An 18,476-nucleotide genomic window follows, 5' to 3' on the forward strand; every position below is an offset into this window, starting at 1 on the left:
GGGAGGAAATGATGCCATTTTGCATTCGTCCATCCTCCTCCTTTCCTCATTCATCATATTCAACTTACCGTGCCTCTCTCACCACAGGCCCTTTGCACATGCTGCCTTTCCACTTGGCTGGCTGCTTTCACCAATTCAGCTCTCAGTTCAAATGTTACTTCCTCAGAAAGGCCTGCTGAGAACTCCGGGTATTTTTCCCACTTCACATCCTTGTTTTATTTCCTTTCCAGCATTTCCCCTGGTTTTAAATTACACTTGCTACTAGTTAACCTCCTTATCTACATCTTGAATCAAAACTCAGATTATTTCACCTTTTTTTTTTTTTTTTTTTTTAATGCCACTGGCAATCCAGGACCTTAAACTGCTATAGGAGCACTCTACCTTTGACGGTTGATAAGGAACCACAGCCCTAGGCTATAGGAGCTAACAGATCTTCGCTATCCCTAGATGTACCCTGGCTTAGTGAGGGTTTAATAAGCATTATTGACTAGAGGAAGAAAAGTTGGGAAGAATAAAAAAAAAAAAAAAAAACTTTCCTTGAGGTGGGGAGATAGCTTGCCTCAAAGCATAAGGGCCTAAACTGAGTCCCCAGAATTTTGTATAAAAATTCCAGGCATTTAATTCAACCAAGCACTCAGGAGACAGAGGCAGAGACAGGCAGATCCCTGTGAGTTTCTAGGCCACCCTGATCTGTAGAGTGAGTTCCAGGACAGCCAGGACTATTTCATAGAGAAACCGTTTTTCAAAAAAAAAAAAAAAAAAAAAAAAAAAGCCAGGCATGATCTGGAGAGATGGCTTGGTGGGTAAAGGGCTTACTGCACAAGAGAGAAGATCTGAATTCAATTCCCAGAACCCACATAAATGCCACATAGCCTGCCTATAATGCCAGCTTTCTCAGAACAGCCCAACTAGTAAGACTAGCCTTATTGGTGAGCTCTGACTCACCAATAAGATTGAGAGACCCTGACTCAATGACTTAGGTGGGAGAGCAGGGGAAGATGACTCTGCACATCTACAAAGGGCTTCCACAAGCATGCATTCTCACATGCACACATGTGCCTGAAGGAAGAAAAGAAATTAAAAGGAGGATATGACTGCCTCTACAGTGGTGGAGAAGAAAGTTTATTGTAGATACGAGGGAGAGCACAGCCAGAGGCAGAGACATCTGGGAGAGACCAGAGTTGACATGACCCTGAGCCAGGCCATGTGAGGAGAGGGGAGAGGAAAGGAGAAAGCCAGGAGACCAAGAGGCCAAAAGGTAAAGAGGACCACATAGCCAAAATGGCTGAATTACACAGGGAAGAGCCATTGGGAGAGGGGCAGCCCAGCCCCTGGCTGGAAAGTTTAGGGTAGGGGGTAGGGTGTGCTAGCCAAACCCTGTAACAGGTAGGGATTGAGGGATTCTGGGAGAATCTGATGGCCAGGTCCTTTTTGGTGTATTGAATAGGTACCTCAGCCATTCATCCTGGGTTTAAGACCTAACATCCCAGCCTTTTTGCTGGTAATAAATGACAAAGGGTGACATATAATCTCTTATATGACTTCCTGTTAACATTGGAGTGTCATTGTTGGGGACCCAAGAAAGCTGGAGTGCTGGACAAGGCCAGGAAGAGAGAGAATGAAATGCAAACTGTTCACTGTCACTCTGTGGGAACATCTGAGCCTTCTGGGACACAGACTCCAAGGGAGCCCCTGGGGCTGGCAAGTTGCTAGAGAGGTCTACAGTTAATATGAAATCTGCCAGAGCAGATAGACTAGGAACAAAAGGTAAAGTTGAGGAGTTTAGGGGAAATTTTTTATCTTAGGTGTACACTTGAAACGTCCAGGCCCAAGGGCCTGGTAGCTAGGGGAGAAAAATCCCCTAGCTACCAGGAACAGGCACAACAGGCAGGTGAAGGAACAGGCTGTTGACAGTACTTATGAGTCCATTTGACCTGTGAGAGGTGGTGGATCCGAGTTGACCGCATGGAGCTTACAAGAATGTTTTAAGTTTATAAGAAGAGATAAAAGTTGTTGATATGTTAGCACTGCCACTGTTGTTAATCTGTACTGAAGTCCACGTGTAGAGAGAACAACAGACTCAAGAGTCATAGTAAAACCTTGGGAACCCCAAAGCAACTTCAGAGTCTGGGCAAAGTAACTGTCTTCCTTAGCTCTAGGAAGGTGAGACTTGAGGTTTGCTTTTTATTTAAGAGAAGGCAGCTGTAGTCTTGGGGAGGAGCTGGCATGCTTGCTGCTGTTAAAGCTACAGTTAAGTCTCATTAGAGGTTCCAGGAGGCTAAATTAGAGCAAGAGGTATAATCCAAATGGCCTATGTATAGTTTAAAATGATGGAGACTTACCCATACCTAGACTGCCCTAGGTCTTCATGGTCTCAATGGCTTCACTGGGGGCGGTGGTCGGTCTTTGGCTGTCATACAAGACAACATTTAATCTTCAGCTGCCACATAGTATAGCATGAGCCTTCAGCTGCAAGGCCCAGAAGCTCTGAGAGATTTTCTTGTAGAGGAGGATCTTGGAGGAACTGACCTTGCTTTGACCAGGCAAAGTAGGGCAATCAACCCAAAAGTGTCCACAGTTTGTGTAGGGTCCTGGCTGCTGGCAAGGCATGGGGCAGTTTTGCCCAGTGGGTAGTGTTACCACAACTTCTTTGAAGACCTTAGGGTTCCCTCTAAGATCTGGCATTCCTGTCTATCATGGGAAGTATTTTTATTAAATGTTTTAAATGCCATATTCACCAGATATCTGTAGAGTTTGAGGGCCATAATCCATTAAGTATACCTGACCTAAACTAACTTTGTTTTAGTTATTTGCTTTAAACATATGCATCACTAAATGAATTATATAACAGTTTACAAGTTAGTAGCTACTATAAGATTATGATTTTATGGCTTTATCCCTTTTAAGTTTGATCCTTAAAATTTTGAGTTGAAGATTTAACTGAAGATAGCCATAAATGCAGTAAACTTTAAACCATAAATGGAGTCTATCCTTTTATGACATACCATTACAGAATATCTTTCTTCAGTTCATCAAAATAGCTGAAGCTAAACAAAGTTAGGCAAGACAAAGAGACTAGGCATAATACTGTGAATGTGCGTAGACCTTAGGAATTTATAAATCTTGTTTATCAAACATACCTTAATCCTCAAACATATGTTCCTCCCTATGTAAATTTTCTAGATTCCTGGTGTTGAACACAGTTGGCAAAGACAAAAAAATAATCAGACATCTATCTGTAAGTTATTTTTTGTTAAACTGAATATGTCTTTATAACTTTAGGAATTTGTCATCATATAAAAATCCATCATAATCCAAGATATTTTGGAGCCCTGTTGTTGCTTTCTTAATCTAAAAGAGAGGTACGATATAATAATATAAGGGCTCAGGAGGACTGAGAAGTTTTATAGGTGCTACCTTAGGTAGTTTATACCATGTGGTTATCTTAAGGTGATGGTGAAGTCATAAAGGCTGCTGCCAACCATGTGGTTGCTATTTAAAATACGTATTTTTAGTAGATCTGTTTTTTAAACAAGAATTGAATCCAAATTACATATATCATATAGTCTCAATAAGAGTTGAATCATACATATATTAAGTTCTAGCAAATTTATATCACCTATGTATAGAATATTAACTATAACCCTTTCATTGTGGGTTTTTCCCCCTTCAAGGGCCATTTTATTACAATTTGAGAGGAAAACTAGTAACAAGGAAAACAAGCTAACCATCTTGGCATTTCAGAGAGGAGGGAGATGGGTAAAGGAAGGTAGACAGTCATGCCTTTTGAGTTAAGCTTTAAGAAAGGTTCAGCAACAAAAGTTGGTGAACAGCTGGATGGGGGCAAGATTTTCAGAGAAGGAAATGGAACGTCCAAAGTCTCGGGGCAAGTATTCTTAGATTCTGGCCAGTACCCAAAGACAAAATAAAAAAGAGAAAAGGGGCTGGGTGGCAGTGTGGTGCACACCTTCAATCCCAGCACTCGGGAGGCAGAGACAGGTGGATCTCTGAGTTTGAGGCCAGTCTGGTCTACAGAGCTAGTTCCATGACAGTTAGGGCTCTTACACAGAGAAACCCTGTCTCAAAAAACAAATAAGAGAAAGACAGAGAGACAGAGAGAAACACACCCACTTTAGAAGACAAGGTCTCTATATGTAATTCTGGCTGGGTTGGAACTTCTCATTTAGACCAAGTTGGCTGCAAGCTCACAGGCTCTGCCTGCCTCTGCACCCCGGGTGCTGAGATAAAAAGCATGCATCACCATACCCTGCTATATGTTACGCTTTTTTTTTTTTTTTTTTTTGTTTGTGTTTTAGATTTTTGTATTTATTAATTTATTTTTTCCATTCCAACCCCAGTTCCCCTCCCTCTTCTCCTCCTGCTTCTCACACTTTACCCCACACCTCCCATCTGCTCGGAGAGGATAAGGCCTCCCCTAGGAAGTCTACTAAGTCTGTCCCATCATCTATCTCATCGAGGCACAGCCAAGGTCCCCTCCCAGACTCCCACTCTCGTGCCTAGGCTGAACAAGGTATCTCTCTATATGGGCTCTACAAAATCAGTTTATGCATTAGGGTTAGATCTGGGACCCACTGCCAGTGGCCTCATATATTGTCCCAGCTGCACCACTGTCACCTGTATTCAGGGAGTCTAGTTCCGTCTTACATAGGTTCTGGAATTGTTAGACCTCAGTCAGTGATCTCTCACCAGCTCGGGTCAGCTGATTCTGTGGGTTTCCCCAACAAGTTCTTGACTCCTCTGTTTATATTATCACTCCTCCCTCTCTTTGACTGTACTCCAGGAGCTCACCCCATGGACAGTTGTGGATTTCTTTCTTCCTTCCTTTCTTTCACTCATGTATTTATTTATTTATGGTTTTTCAAGACAATGTTTCTCTGTGGCTTTGGTGTCTGTCCTGGAACTAGCTCTTGAAGACCAGGCTGGTCTGGAACTGGAACTCACAGAGATCCGCCTGCCTCTACCTCCTGAGTGCTGAGATTAAAGACATGCGCCACCAATGCCTGGCCAGTTGTGGATTTCTGCATTTGCTTTCATATGTGTCTGAAGAGGGTTCTACTAGCTTCTCTCGGGTTGTGGATTGCAGGCTGGGTATCTTTTTCTTTTCTTTTCTTTCTTTCTTTCTTTCTTTTTTTTTTTTTTTTTTTTTTTTTTTTTTTTTTTTTGGCTTTATGTCTGGTATCCACTTATGAGTGAGTACATACTATATTTGTCTTTGAGGGCCTGGGTTATTTCACTCAGTATTTTTTTTTTTTTTTCTAGTCCCATCCATGTGCCTGCAAATTTCAGGATGTCATTGTTTCTTACCTCTGAGTAGTACACCATTGTGTAAATGTACCACATTTTCCTTATCCATTCTTCAGCTGAGGGGCATCTAGGTTGTTTTTTAGTTCTGGCTATTACAAATAATACTGCTATGAACATAGTTGAGCAAATATCCTTATGATGTGAGTGTGCCTCATTTGGGTATATGCCCAAAAATGGTATTGCAGGGTCTTGAGGTAAATTGATTCCTAATTTTCTGAGAAATCACCATACTGATTTTCACAGTGGTTGTACAAGTTTGTGTTCCCACCAGCAATGGAGGGATGTTCCCCTTTCTCCACATCCTCTCCAGCATAAGCTGTTATTGGTGTTTTTTATCGTAGCCATTCTGATGTTGTAAGATGGGAGTCTCAGAGGGGTTTTGCTTTCCATTTCCCTGATGACTAAGGATGCTGAGAATTTAAGGGTGTCTTCCCACCTTTTGAGATTGGTCTGTTAAGAATTCTGTTTAGCTCTGTATCCATTTTTTAAGTTGGGTTTTTTGGTCTTTTGATATCTACTTTCTTCAGTTCTTTGTATATTTTGGAGAACAGCCCTCTGTCAGATGTGGGGTTAGTGAAGATCTTTTCCCATTCTGTAGGCAGTCATTTTGTCTTGTTGACTGTCTCCTTTGCTTTACAGAAGCTTTTCAGTTTCAGAAGGTCCCATTTATTAATTGTTGTTCTCGGTGTCTGTGCTACTGGTGTTCTATTTAGGGAGTGGTCTCCTGTGCCTATGCATTCAAGGCTACTTCTCACTTTCTCTTCTATGAGATTCAGTATGGATGGACTTGTGGATGGACTTGAGTTTTGTGCATGGTGATAGATATAGATCTATTTGCATTCTTGTACATGTCAACATCAAGTTACACTAGCACCATCTGTTGAATATTCTTTCTTTTTTTTCATTTTATATCTTTAGCTTCTTTGTCAAAAATTAGGTGTTCATAGGTGTGTGATTGGTATCAGGATCTTTGATTCAATTACATTGTTACACCTATCTATTTTTATGTCAGTATCAAGCTGTTTCATTATTATATCTCTATACTAGAGCTTGAAGTCAGGGATGGTGATGCCCCCAGATGATCCTTTATTATACAGGGTTGTTTTATGTATCCTAGGTTGTTTTTTTTTTTCACATGACATTAAGTATTGTTCTTTTAAAATCTGTGAAGAATTGTTCTTGGATTTTTAAAAATTTATTATTTTACATGTCAATCTCAGTTCCCTCTCCCTCCCTCCCTTTTACCTTCTCTGCCCCCTCACATGCACCCTGACCACCCTCCTCTCCCATCCCCCCATCCCAATTCCACATGTAGAGCAATGCCATCCAGGTGGGGTCATGTAGATCTGACAGGTCATTTGAAGTAGGGACTAGGGCTTCTCTCCTGTCTCTAGGTTAAGGCAGTTATCCCTCCATGGGGGATGTGTTCACAAGGTCCTTTTGTGCACCAAGGATACATCCTGGTTCCATCTCTGAGGTCCCTTAGACCCTTAGACTGCTCAGTCCTTCTGGCTGAGACCCATATTTAGGGGGGCCTGAGTCAGTCCCATGCTGGATTCCCAGCTATCAGTCTGGGGGCCCATTAGCTCCTCCTTGTTCAGGTCAGCTGTCTCTATGTGTTTCTGCAACCTGGTCTTGTCCTCTCTGTCTGAATCTAGGTTCTAGTTTGACTCAATGTTTAGGTATGGGTGTTTGCTTCAGTTTCCAACAGGTATGGATAAGTTAGTTGTTGATCTCACTATCCGGGAAGCGCATTTATGCTAGCCTTTCCACGGATGCTCAAATTGTTAGTTGGCGGCAGTCTTGTAGGTCTCTAGACGTTTCTTTGAGTTCAGTTTTCTCTTCAAAGGTGTATTCTAAGAGATTCACATAAAGTCCCTAACAGAAGGGGGAAGGGACAAGTCCCCCAGAGCACAGGGGAAGTGGGGATGGGGTGTGAATGGAGAGAGAAGGAGAAAGGGGGGAGAGAAAAACATGTGCGACTAGGAAGATTGAGTCAGGGTAGGAATAGAAGACAGGAGGGGGGGGAGAGAGAGAACATAAAAGAGGGAGCCAATATTGGTTTGAAGAGAAAACTGTTCTTGGATTTTAATGGGGATTGCGTTGAATCTGTAGTTTACTTTGGTGGGATTGTCATTTTTACTATGTTGATCCTACCTATCCAAGAGCATAGGAGATCTTTCCATTTTCTGATATCTTCTTTAAATTCTTTCTTTAAAGACTTAAAGTTCTTGTCATACAGGTCTTTAACTTGTTTGGTTAAAGTTACCACCATGATATTTTATGTTATTTGTGGCTATTGTAAAGGGTGATACTTCTCTGATTTCTTTCTCAAACCATGTATCATCTGTATATAGGAGAGCTACTGATTCTTTTTTAGTTAATCTTGTATTCTACTACTGAAGGATAAGCCAGCCTAGCCTACTCATCAAACTCCAGACAGTAAGAGACTCCGTCTCAAAGAAGTGGATGGCATTTCTGAAGATAACAATGAGTATGTCCTCTTGCCTACACATTCCCATCTAGCTTCATATACATGCACACCCAAACACATAGGAACACATATAAACATGCACATACATGCATACACAAAACTAAAGGAAAACTTTTTTGTACATACTCTGAGTCACCCAGGCTAGCCCATTAATAGGTTTGTTGTTAGTTATTCTAAGCAGAGTCTTAAGGAGCCCAGGTAACTAAGCATGACCTCTAAGCATGATCCTCTACTTCCTCCTACCAAGTATTAGGACTATAATTATGCACCATCCCACCTTGTTTTATGTGGTGTCAGAGATCAAGCCCAGAGCTTCATGTGTGCTTGACAAGCCTCTGCCAATTCAGCTACTTCCCTAGCCTGGCACTCAATATTTCTAAAATCAGTCTTTTCATTTACCTTTCCTTCATGGACTGATTTTCCAGCCTCTAGCATGTGTCCTGAGCCATAACCTTTGGCTTCCCATCTAAACTTCACTTTTTGGAAAGTTTCTTGCAGGCCATGGTGGCACACACTGGCCTGCTCTTCCAGCAACACAGGAGACTGAAGCAGGAGGGTCATGAGTTCAAGGTCAGTTGGGCTACATAGCAAGACCCTCTCTCAAGACCCCACCACCACCAAGTAGGTCTGATGAGGCCATGGATTCCATTTCTATCACCTTTTATTAATTTCTTTTTTCTGTGTCTTATTCTAGTGTTTATCAGTAGAGTAGACAGCATGGGACATAAAGGAGTTAGTATCTGTGGAAAAAATGATTAGGGTTTTGCCTTATTCTATTTTTATTACCTTTATTTACTGTGTGGCGGTCAGAGGACAAGTTGTGAGAGTCAGTCCTGGGGATCAAATTCAGTCCATCTGGCTAGGCAGCATCTTTGCCCACTGAACCATCATAGTGGCCCAAGAAATGATTATTTTTAAATGAATACTTAAACAGCAGAAGGTACTACACATGTCTGGACCCTAGGACAGTGAAGTCTCCACTCCACACCACATGGCCGTGTGATAACATCATGATGCTTCCATGTACTAGATGGAGTTGAGGTGCTAACAGTCTATCATGATTCTGGAGCCCTTCCCCCTCCCTCTAAAGACATGATCTGCCAGGACAAAGACAATTGGAGTATTGTAAGTGAACTTCTCTGTCCCACCAGCCAGTTTTCAAATAACCACACAAAAACTTATTAATTATAAATGCTCAGCCAATAGCTTAGGCTCACTTTTAGCTAGCTCTAAAAATCTATGTGTTTCCCTGAGGCTGGTTTACCTCATGTATGTAATTCCCATGCTGTTTCTCTGCATCTCATGGCATCTCCAGGCAACCCCTCTGACTCCACCCTTCTTCCCAGCATCATCCTAGTCTGGCTCTCCTGCCCAATCTCTTCCTGCCCAGCTATTGGCCAGTCAGCTCTTTAAACCAAAGAAAGTAATACATATTTACAGTGTACAAAAATTGTTCCATAGCAGAGTATCTTGCAGGTCAGAAGTCTATAATAGCTAAGTAGTCTACGCAAGCCTTGTGGTTCCCAAATAAAGCCATGTGCTTCACTTTTAAACCATTCAGTGGCTCCAGAACCCACATAATCGTTCCCAAGCCTGATAGCTACCATCAGGTTCTCCTCAAGCTGACTGGAATATTGTATCTAGTCACCATTTTGCCCCGATCTATAAAAACCCTGAACATACACAAGAGTTAATTTGCATTGTTTTGTTTTTAATAATAAAATAAGATAAAAACAAAAGCTAATATATCAGAATGGACAAAACAAGCAGAGGGAAAAGAGTTCAAGAAACAGATATAGGCACATGCCGGGTTCTCGGGCAGGTAGGGCTGTGGAAGAGCCAGTCCTGCCTGTCTCTCCCTAGGACTGAGTGGGATTGAGAGTATTCACCACCCAGACCCCCCCTCCGGAGGAAATCACACTGAGCCGGGAGATTTGTCAAAGCAGGATCTTGTTTTATTGCATCTGGCAGGTACTTACATAGTATAGAGGGAGAGAGTGGGGAACTTAGGATGGGGTGAGGTGTACAGGCCAATGATATTTCACCACAGTAGCTAGGTAGAGGCGGTCTCAGGTCAGGCCTTGCTGAATCACTCCTATACAGAAGTTATAGCCAAAGACAGGCCCAAACTTTAGCCAGGCGCAGGAAGTTCCTTTTAGACCCAACAACACAGGGAACTATTTGATTCCACACTCAGAAATCACATACATTTCATGGGATTTTTATGTCTTTATGGCATAAAAACACTAAACTGGAAACCATAACATATACACAAAGGACAGTCTGAACTCTCTTCCACAGGGTCCCTGAGTCCTGAGGTGAAGGATTTGATGGAGTCATCCCATTTAATGCTGAATGTCCCAAGTTCTCTCACTCTGCATAATGTCTGGCTGTGGGTCTCTTTTTGGGTCAGCTTCTCTGATGATGGCTAAGCAAGGTACTGATAAATGAGTATAGCAGAATGTTATTAGGCAGCAGATTTCAACCTATAGGAAGTGACCCTTTGAGAGGTCAAATATCAGATATCTTGCATATCAGATATTTACATTACAATTCACAGAAGTAGCAAAATTACAGTTTTGAAGTATCAAAGAAATAATTGTATGGTTAGAGTTCACCACAACATTAAGAATTGTGTTTAAGGGTCACAGCATTAATAAGGTTGAGAACCACTGTTTTAGGAGTCCTTTTATTGATACTATTTTTTTTTTCTTTTTCTTAAGAACAGTAGTATTTGGTTTTACCCTAGTTCTCTGAGCTATCTAGTCTCAGATTCTTGGTCACCCAAACAGTGTAAGATATGGGTTCCTTCTCCTGAGGGCCTTAAGTCAAATCAGACATTGGTTGGTTACTCCCACAAGTTTTGTGCCACTATTGTGACTAGTCTTATGCTAACTTGACACAAGCTACAGTTATCTAAAAGAAAGAGACTTCAGTTGAGAAAATGCCTCCATAAGATCCAGCTGTAAGAGATCTTCTTAATTAGTGATTGATGGGGGAGGGCTCAGTCCATTGTGGGTGGAGCCATTCCTAGGCTGGTGGTCCTGGGTTCTATAAGAAAGCAGGTTGAGAAAGCCATGAGGAACAAGCCAGTAAGCAGCACTCCTCCATGGCTTCTGCATTAGCTGCAGCCTCCAGGTTCCTGCCTTGCTTGAGTTCCTGTCCTGACTGCCTTGGCTGATGAACTGTGATGTGGAAGTGTAAGCTAAATAAACCCTTTCCTCCCCAACTTGCTTTTGGTCATGTTGTTTCATCAAAGCAATAGTAACCCTTACTAAGACATCCCATATCTTGCAGGCAGGACACAACTATAGAAGAAAGTATTTGTGGCTGGGATGGTGTATATGTTTCTCCTTTGGTAGTGTATAGAGTACCTTCCTGTACAAAAGACATTAGCATGTAGGGGTGAGGCTCTATGTAGACACTATCTTGACTTCTCCATGTTCAATGAGTTGTGTAGGTGTTACCTTCAGCAAAGGAGCCTAGTCATCAATTTGTGGAGTGTAACCTATAGTCTTGGCAACAGCCTAAAGTTGTTTAGGGATTCCCATGGCACCCCTTTGGCCAATGAGATGTAACCCATTCCCAGTACTGACAAGAGATGACCAGTTGGGATTCTGTCTTCCTTGTTATTTGGTAATTTCACTTAGATCGCCTTCATATACATATATATTTTACAAAGCTTCTACTGCATTAGGTTTTTATACTACTCCCTCAAATGGTTCTTAATTAAATGCCATTTTCTGTAGGTCTTTGAAGTGTTTGAAAATCACCTATCTATCTAAATATATCTATGTATAACCTTGAAAACATACCTAACATGACTATAAGTTTAACTATTATAGATGATTAATTACTAATCTATATTTTTAATTATACATTATATTTTTAAATGATTTGCATAAGCATAATATCCCAAACAAGAGTAGAAACATACATGTAGTATAGCAAAAATAACTTTAAATTTGTATTAATAAACCAAAAGTCATACCAATGTAAAGTATTTTGAGATTAATAATTGCTTTTTGGATTAAAGCAGGTTCAATAATCTACCCTTTTATCTCATCATTTCTATAGCATGCCCCCTATTTTCCTTTAGAACAAGATCTTTGAATTTAAATCCTTTGTTTAGTTTTTTTTCCCCTATGACCAATAACAACTTGTAACCAACCCCCTCTAGACAATGTCAAACATTTATAATCCATTGAATAACTAAAACCCACCTATAATCCATCTCTTGGGAATGAGGGAGTTGTTCTCTAGACTACTTGCTGTTGTCTGTGGGAAACTTGGAAAAATAAGGATAATTGTTAGGCCTTAGCCAGAGTAGTTTGTGAGGCTGGATCATCTCAGCCAGCTTGGTTTGGATGCAGAATTCTGAGGAGACTGTAACAGAAGGACTTTGAGATGCTGATCACCTGGGCCATCTGTTTTTATTAGTGTCTTGTCCCCTTGCTCTGAAAATATATTAACTTTTAAAGGTAATATACATATCTATATTAATATAAGTATAGGCTGTGAATTGCACATAAGTTAGCCAAAGATAATTTTTGTTTTATGTTTGAGCAGGTAAAATATATGTTACATGTTTTGTAGTTTTTCTAGGTTTATTTATGTCTATAGTCAGTATTTTTAGGGGGTCTTCCTCCATCAAACCTGATCCATATCAACCTGGAATGAATCCACAACCTCTCATTTCCTGTGGAAATAAAAACATAACCTGTCCCCCAAAGCAACTTATCTTTTGACTTTCATTTTGAAATCAAGACATTTTAAAAATATATAGGTTTGTTTAATCCAGCAATTTTTATAATCCAATGTGTATCAGCGGCTGTCATTCCTTTATTAGCAATCAGAAAATCTAAAGAATACACAATAACAAACAGAATCCAGACTTCTCTGTATACTTCCCATCTTTGTGTGGCTTGTTATATTTTTTATTACTTTATTTCTTTTTTAAGGACTTTATCGTTTTTAAACTATTATTTATTACTGCTGGGACACAGAGAAATTCTCCATACAAATGGTGCCCAAATGTCTGGCACCTACCTCCACATAAGACTGAGAAAGCTTTTTAAAAAGTTCTAAACACATAAAAATGGAGCCAAACGAGGTTTCCTAGTCTCATGTCTCTCATGCTGGCCATGGTACACAGATGAGTCTGCTAGCTGCTGCCTGCAGGCTTGAGCAACCAGCAAGAGTACCACCAGTGTGAGCCCCATCAGCACACCATGAACTAGCCCTCACGGTGGGTATAAGTTTTGCTCATGCAGACAGAAAAGATTACAGATACACTGTAAAGACAGATCCAGATGGAAAAAAATCTCTACACGGGTCACAATGTGTTTAAATATGTACATAGGTTTGGGAGAGAAAAAAGAAATGGTATAGACAGTCATAAAATAAGAAATAGTTTTTTATAATACTTTTAACATTTTTCTCAGAAGCATATGTTAGTTTATGGTTTGCTTCTGAGATTAGAGAACATTAATCTGGATATCCCATTGCTATAACAAATCATACCACTATAAATTCATTGCTATGTTAGCCACACATGGCTTTAATTTTTCCTAACTGTCCTTGACCCAATACACTCAACCCATCTTTCACTTTGTTTTATATGGGATAAAGTTCTAGTCCCCAGAAGTTGAACATTTATCTCCTAGAAAGGCTAATTTGGATGCCAAGATTTTGGTGCAATTATTGTTACATCTGCCTCTCTGTCTACCAAACCTTCCATTTCAATGCCATTATTTTATATTTTTAAATTTGGTCTTTGATCATTGTAGACTGAAGTTTCTTTCCTGCCCCATCCTGCAGCCATTCAGTCCCAAATAAACATACAGAGGCTTATATTAATTATAAACTGTTTGCCTATTGCTGAGGTTTATTACTATATAGCTCTTACAATCTAAATTAATCCAAGAAATATGCATATTCCAGAAGGCTGGGGCCTTCTCTTTGAATTATCTCTAGAAAAAAGACATCATTCCTAGGAATGCCTTGCCTACAATCCCTTTTCAGATAACCTGTTTTACTACAATTAAAGCATCTAACCTTTGATTGTCCTAAAATTTTGAGAAATCACTTCTCCTATCCAAGTAGCATCATAAATGTGAGATCCAATACCGGCTGTATTTCTAATCCATTCATCTTTAAAACCCTAATCACCCTTTTACATTCTAAATTATCATTTTTAAAACCCAAAGGTTGAATTAATATTTGTCTAACTTCTTGATCTGATATTGTTCTATTTACAACTGAAGTTAATCTTTGTTAAAAAAAAAAAAAATCAGAGCCAGGCATTGGTGGTGCATGGCTTTAGTCCCAGCATTCTGGAGGCAGAGGCAGACAGATCTCTGTGAGTTCAAGGCCAGCCTGGTCTACATAGCTAGTTCTAGGACAGGTTCCAAAGCAATACAGAGAAACCCTGTCTCAAAAAACAAAAACGAACAAACAAAAATCAGTGAAGACTTAATTTGGGCCTTGTATAATTTTAGTAAATGACTCAGTCCTCTTTCCTGATTCTTCAACCCTGTCTCCAAGCTTTCAGAGCTGCTATATAACATAGCATCAAGGTATGATCAAATGTAATCTGTCTTTGCAAATCAACAAAATGGGCCTCACCAGGAAGCTGTTCTTGGGAGATTTCCATCCCTCTAGCTCTACTTTGTTGTCCTATGGCCCTGGCCTCTTCCCCCCCACTTCGCCTTTCACTATAACTGAGGACCAGCTTCTAATACTGCTGTAACTAAATCTTTCCAGTCTGTGGAATAATTCTGTTCTGGTTTGCCCAAGAATTTAACATCTGATTCACAAATGCATACCATAAGAAACTATAGCTTCCTTAAATTTCTTCACATCTAACATTTCTATGGCATCCCAGTCAATTTCTGCATAGCCTCGGGGGGGGGGGGCTAGCATTTGGTGGTTATTTTTAAATGGTAACTGGATAAATTAAAGTTGGTTTTCTAGTAACCTTGGGCCACTCCTCTTCAGTTCCAGAATGAAGTGGTGAGGAAGGTTCTGCTCTAAACTCCTCTATGTCTGAATATTTTTCTTATTTTCATTAGTAGTTCTTTCTAAGGATTGTATCTTATCAGTCAATTTTCTAAAATTGTCACCAATATCAAACAACTTTTTTAGGGATAAAACATGAATTACCAAACTGATAATGATTATAATTGACATTATGTCCATCCCAGCTAAGTTTACTATTCCTTTATTTAATTGTTCATTTTCAAACCATCCCTTGTGGAACCATACAGAGACCTAACTCCCTACATCATAATATTGTTCCCCAATCTTGATGTGGGGAAAACCCCTTTAAAAAAAAACAACTAATCCTCTCCCCCTAAGAATTCTCCGTGTCTCACCAGATCTGCTGATAAGGATAGTGGAGTGTGAGGCTGGCTGTCATTGTGCAGCATGGCTGGATAGAGAATGAGAGCACTACATGGCCTGGCTGAGGGTCGCCATAGCAGCTCTCCTGTAGCTGGGGGCTCGGAGTGCCTGCTTGAGGCAGCAGGCAGTAAAAGCCCGATCTGTGGCCCAAAGAAGAACTCTAGATGAAGCTGGAAACCCATGAGAAGAGAGAGCCAGATGCCTGGAAAGTGGACACGGTGGTGGTCAGAAGAAGCCCACGTAGCAGGAAGCATGGCACGGGGGGGGGGGGGGGGGGCCCCGCACCTGAAGGACAGAGCCAGCTGGTGTTTGGAGCCAGGGATGAGTGACAGCTGAAGGCTGCTGTAGAGAAGCTGCAACAGGAAAACCCCAGACTTGATCAGAGGACCTGGGGAGAAGAAGGAAAAGCTGATCTCATGTCAGATGAAGCATTTATCTAATTATTCTTTATCCATAAAAATTCAGTCAGATATCAGGGTAAGAACCTGAGTGATCAGAGAAGCCACAGAGAATCAGGGACCTTGATCCAAAAAGGCTGAGACCCTCTCTCAGCCCTGCCCTATTACTTCCTGTGTCTGTCTGTCCTTAGTTCCCCAAAACATCTATGGTTAATTTGGTCAGCTAGTAACTAGTTCTGCCCTCTGATTGGAAACAAACTCTATTGGCATTCTCAGCAGTGCCAGAATGCAATCAAAATATCAAACAATATCACTTAGGTATACTATCATATGACCTGCAAATAAAGAAACTTTGATTTCTTCCTTTTTAATCGGTATCCTGTTGTTTTGTTGCTCGTGTGTGTGTGTGTGTGTGTGTGTGTGTGTGTGTGTGTGTGTGTGTGTGTATGTGTTTCCTCTCTTTTGATTTGCTGGTCTGTGATTGCTTATTACTTGTGTTTTTTTTGGGGGGGTGTGATTAACTTCTTTGGGTTGGAGTTTTCTTTTGTGCTTTCTGTAGAGCTGGATTGGTAGATAGCTGTTGCTGAAATTTGGTCCTTATCATGGAATGTCTTACTTTCTCCATCTATTGTGACTGAAAGCTTTTCTGGATGTAGTAGTCTGTACCCTTTTGGCTTCTAAGTCTCCACTGAGAAATCAGATGTTCTTCTGCTAGGTCTGCCTTTGGGTTACTTCGACTTTTCCCCTTACAACTTTTAATATTCTTCCTTTGTTCTGTACATTTAGTGTTCTGATTGTTATGTGCCAAAGGAATTTCTTTTCTTGTTCCATCTACTTGGTGTTCTTACACTTCCTGTACCTTGATAGAAATTTCCTTCTTTAGGTTAGGGAAATATTTTTCTACGGTTTTGTTGAAAATAATTTTGGGGGGACTAGAGCAATGGCTCAATGGTCAGGAGTACTGGCTGCTCTTGTAGAGGACCTAGGCTCATTCCCAGTGTCCAGATGGAGGCTCACAACTATCTCTAACTCCAGTTTTAGAAGATCTGACTCCCTCTTCTTATCTCCTTGTGCACCAGGTATGGCTCACATATGTATTTGCCAGGGTCCTGCTATGTAGGCCAAGCTGGATCAGAATTTACCATCTTCTACCTCAGCTTTCCAAGTAGGATCTTAAATTTTTATACCACCATATCTGCTGGCAAATTTTCCTTTAAAGTGAAACTAATGGATTTATTTATTTATTTTGAGACAGTGACTTACTATGTAGCTCTGGCTGGCCTGGAACACTCTTAATGTAGACCAGGCTAGATTGGGACTCAGAGAATCCACCTTCCTCTGACTCTGAGTGGTTAGAGAGAAGCACTATCAAGCATACCTCGATTTTCTGGGTTTGCTGAGCTGTGAACTCAGCAAATGGTCTCACCCACTGATCCATCTCCCCAACCGCTCATGTTTGCCTTTGTTAAAAGCTGCCATTCCCATACCCATCATCTGCACCCCACATCTTCAGCGGCATTTGGTGTCATCAGTTTCATTCTGAGAGGAGTGTAGTGATCTCTCTCTGTAGCTTAATTTGCATTTCTGTAATAGCCAATGATTTAAAAAAATGCTAAATCCCTTTTCATGAGAATATTTTCCACTTGTGACATCAGTGAAAAAATGGTCTGCTCTTCGAACATTTTTAAAACTAGACCACTCCAAGCCAGGATGAGATCTGATTCATGCGTTAGGAAGATCACTTCAGCTACGTTTAAAATTAACTAAAGGGGCTAATATAACAGGGCAATACAGTGCAGAGGTTCCTCTATCTCGTATTCTTGCTAAGGTCTTTTTAGGCGTTACTGGAATTTGATCTCCTTGATGGGAAGCCCCATGGAAAGTTAATTATATTAGGAACTCAAGACAAAAATGCCTCAGCTAACTAACTTAGCTTCAGTTAAACTGCCTGCTTATGCAATCCCTCCAGCTAACTGCTTATATCTTAGCATCTGTTAAACCAATTATTTGTGCAAAACCTCCCCTGCAGCAGCAAAGCACACTCGCACTCGCTGTAAATGCTCCGTACTACACTTGGGTCTCTGAGTGTAATCCCAGCCTCCTGGAGTAAAGACTTTCAATTGGCTACACACTGTGTCTAAGAGGCAGTGACCTCCTAAAAGCCCACCCACCAGTAGGCACAGGCGGGGAGGCGGGGAGAGTTATCTTCCCGGTTCAGGAGAGCTGATGATTACTACACTGGGTGATAGCACTAGAGAAATAAAAAAACGCATCCTGGTAAAAGTACAGAACTTCCAAGGAGGTCACAAATAATCAAGGACTTCCAAGTTCACGTGTCCTTTATAGAAAACCGGTTTGGAGACAGGGGAATCCAGGCTCTGCACTTGTTTGCAATGTTGTGACCCTCCAAAGCGAGAGGTCATACATAATGAGAGATTGACCTAGACCCAGGCTGAAGAGAAAGATTTACAGCCCTGGGATTCGTGAAGGGGATTTGCAGGAAGCCGAATGGAAATGGGGGGTGGAGACACGCAGGTTTCGCACCTTTGCCAGGCTTGAGAACGCCGACCCAGCCCTGGCCCGCAGGGGCGGAGGTGCTGGGAGGGCTGGGCAGCGCTTCGCTGTAATGCGAGCCGGGCTGCGGCGGAAGGGCGGCCGAGCGGAGGGACGAGGAGGCCGCGCTGCGTCCTCCAGGGCTAAGGCCCAGCGTTCCAGGAGGTGAGCTCGATTGGAGCCTTGGGAGACTCGCAGGCACCGCACCAGGGAAGACAGCCGCAGACGCGAAACCGTCGGGTCTCCCAGGAATCGAGGAAGCACGAGAGCGCAGGCGCACGGCCCTAGAAAGAGGCGGGACA

At 41.4% G+C, this 18,476-nt stretch overlaps 1 protein-coding gene across 1 annotated transcript in view; it reads left to right on the forward strand.

Moving 5' to 3' along the window:
• Sbk1 (SH3 domain binding kinase 1) overlaps positions 1-18,476 on the forward strand; it is a 253,873-nt gene that overhangs the window by 175,736 nt on the left and 59,661 nt on the right. The gene's annotated exons all lie outside the window — the stretch shown is intronic.

The sequence above is a fragment of the Phodopus roborovskii genome, unplaced genomic scaffold, assembly GCF_943737965.1.
Source record: "Phodopus roborovskii unplaced genomic scaffold, PHOROB, whole genome shotgun sequence".
NCBI lineage: Eukaryota > Metazoa > Chordata > Mammalia > Rodentia > Cricetidae > Phodopus > Phodopus roborovskii.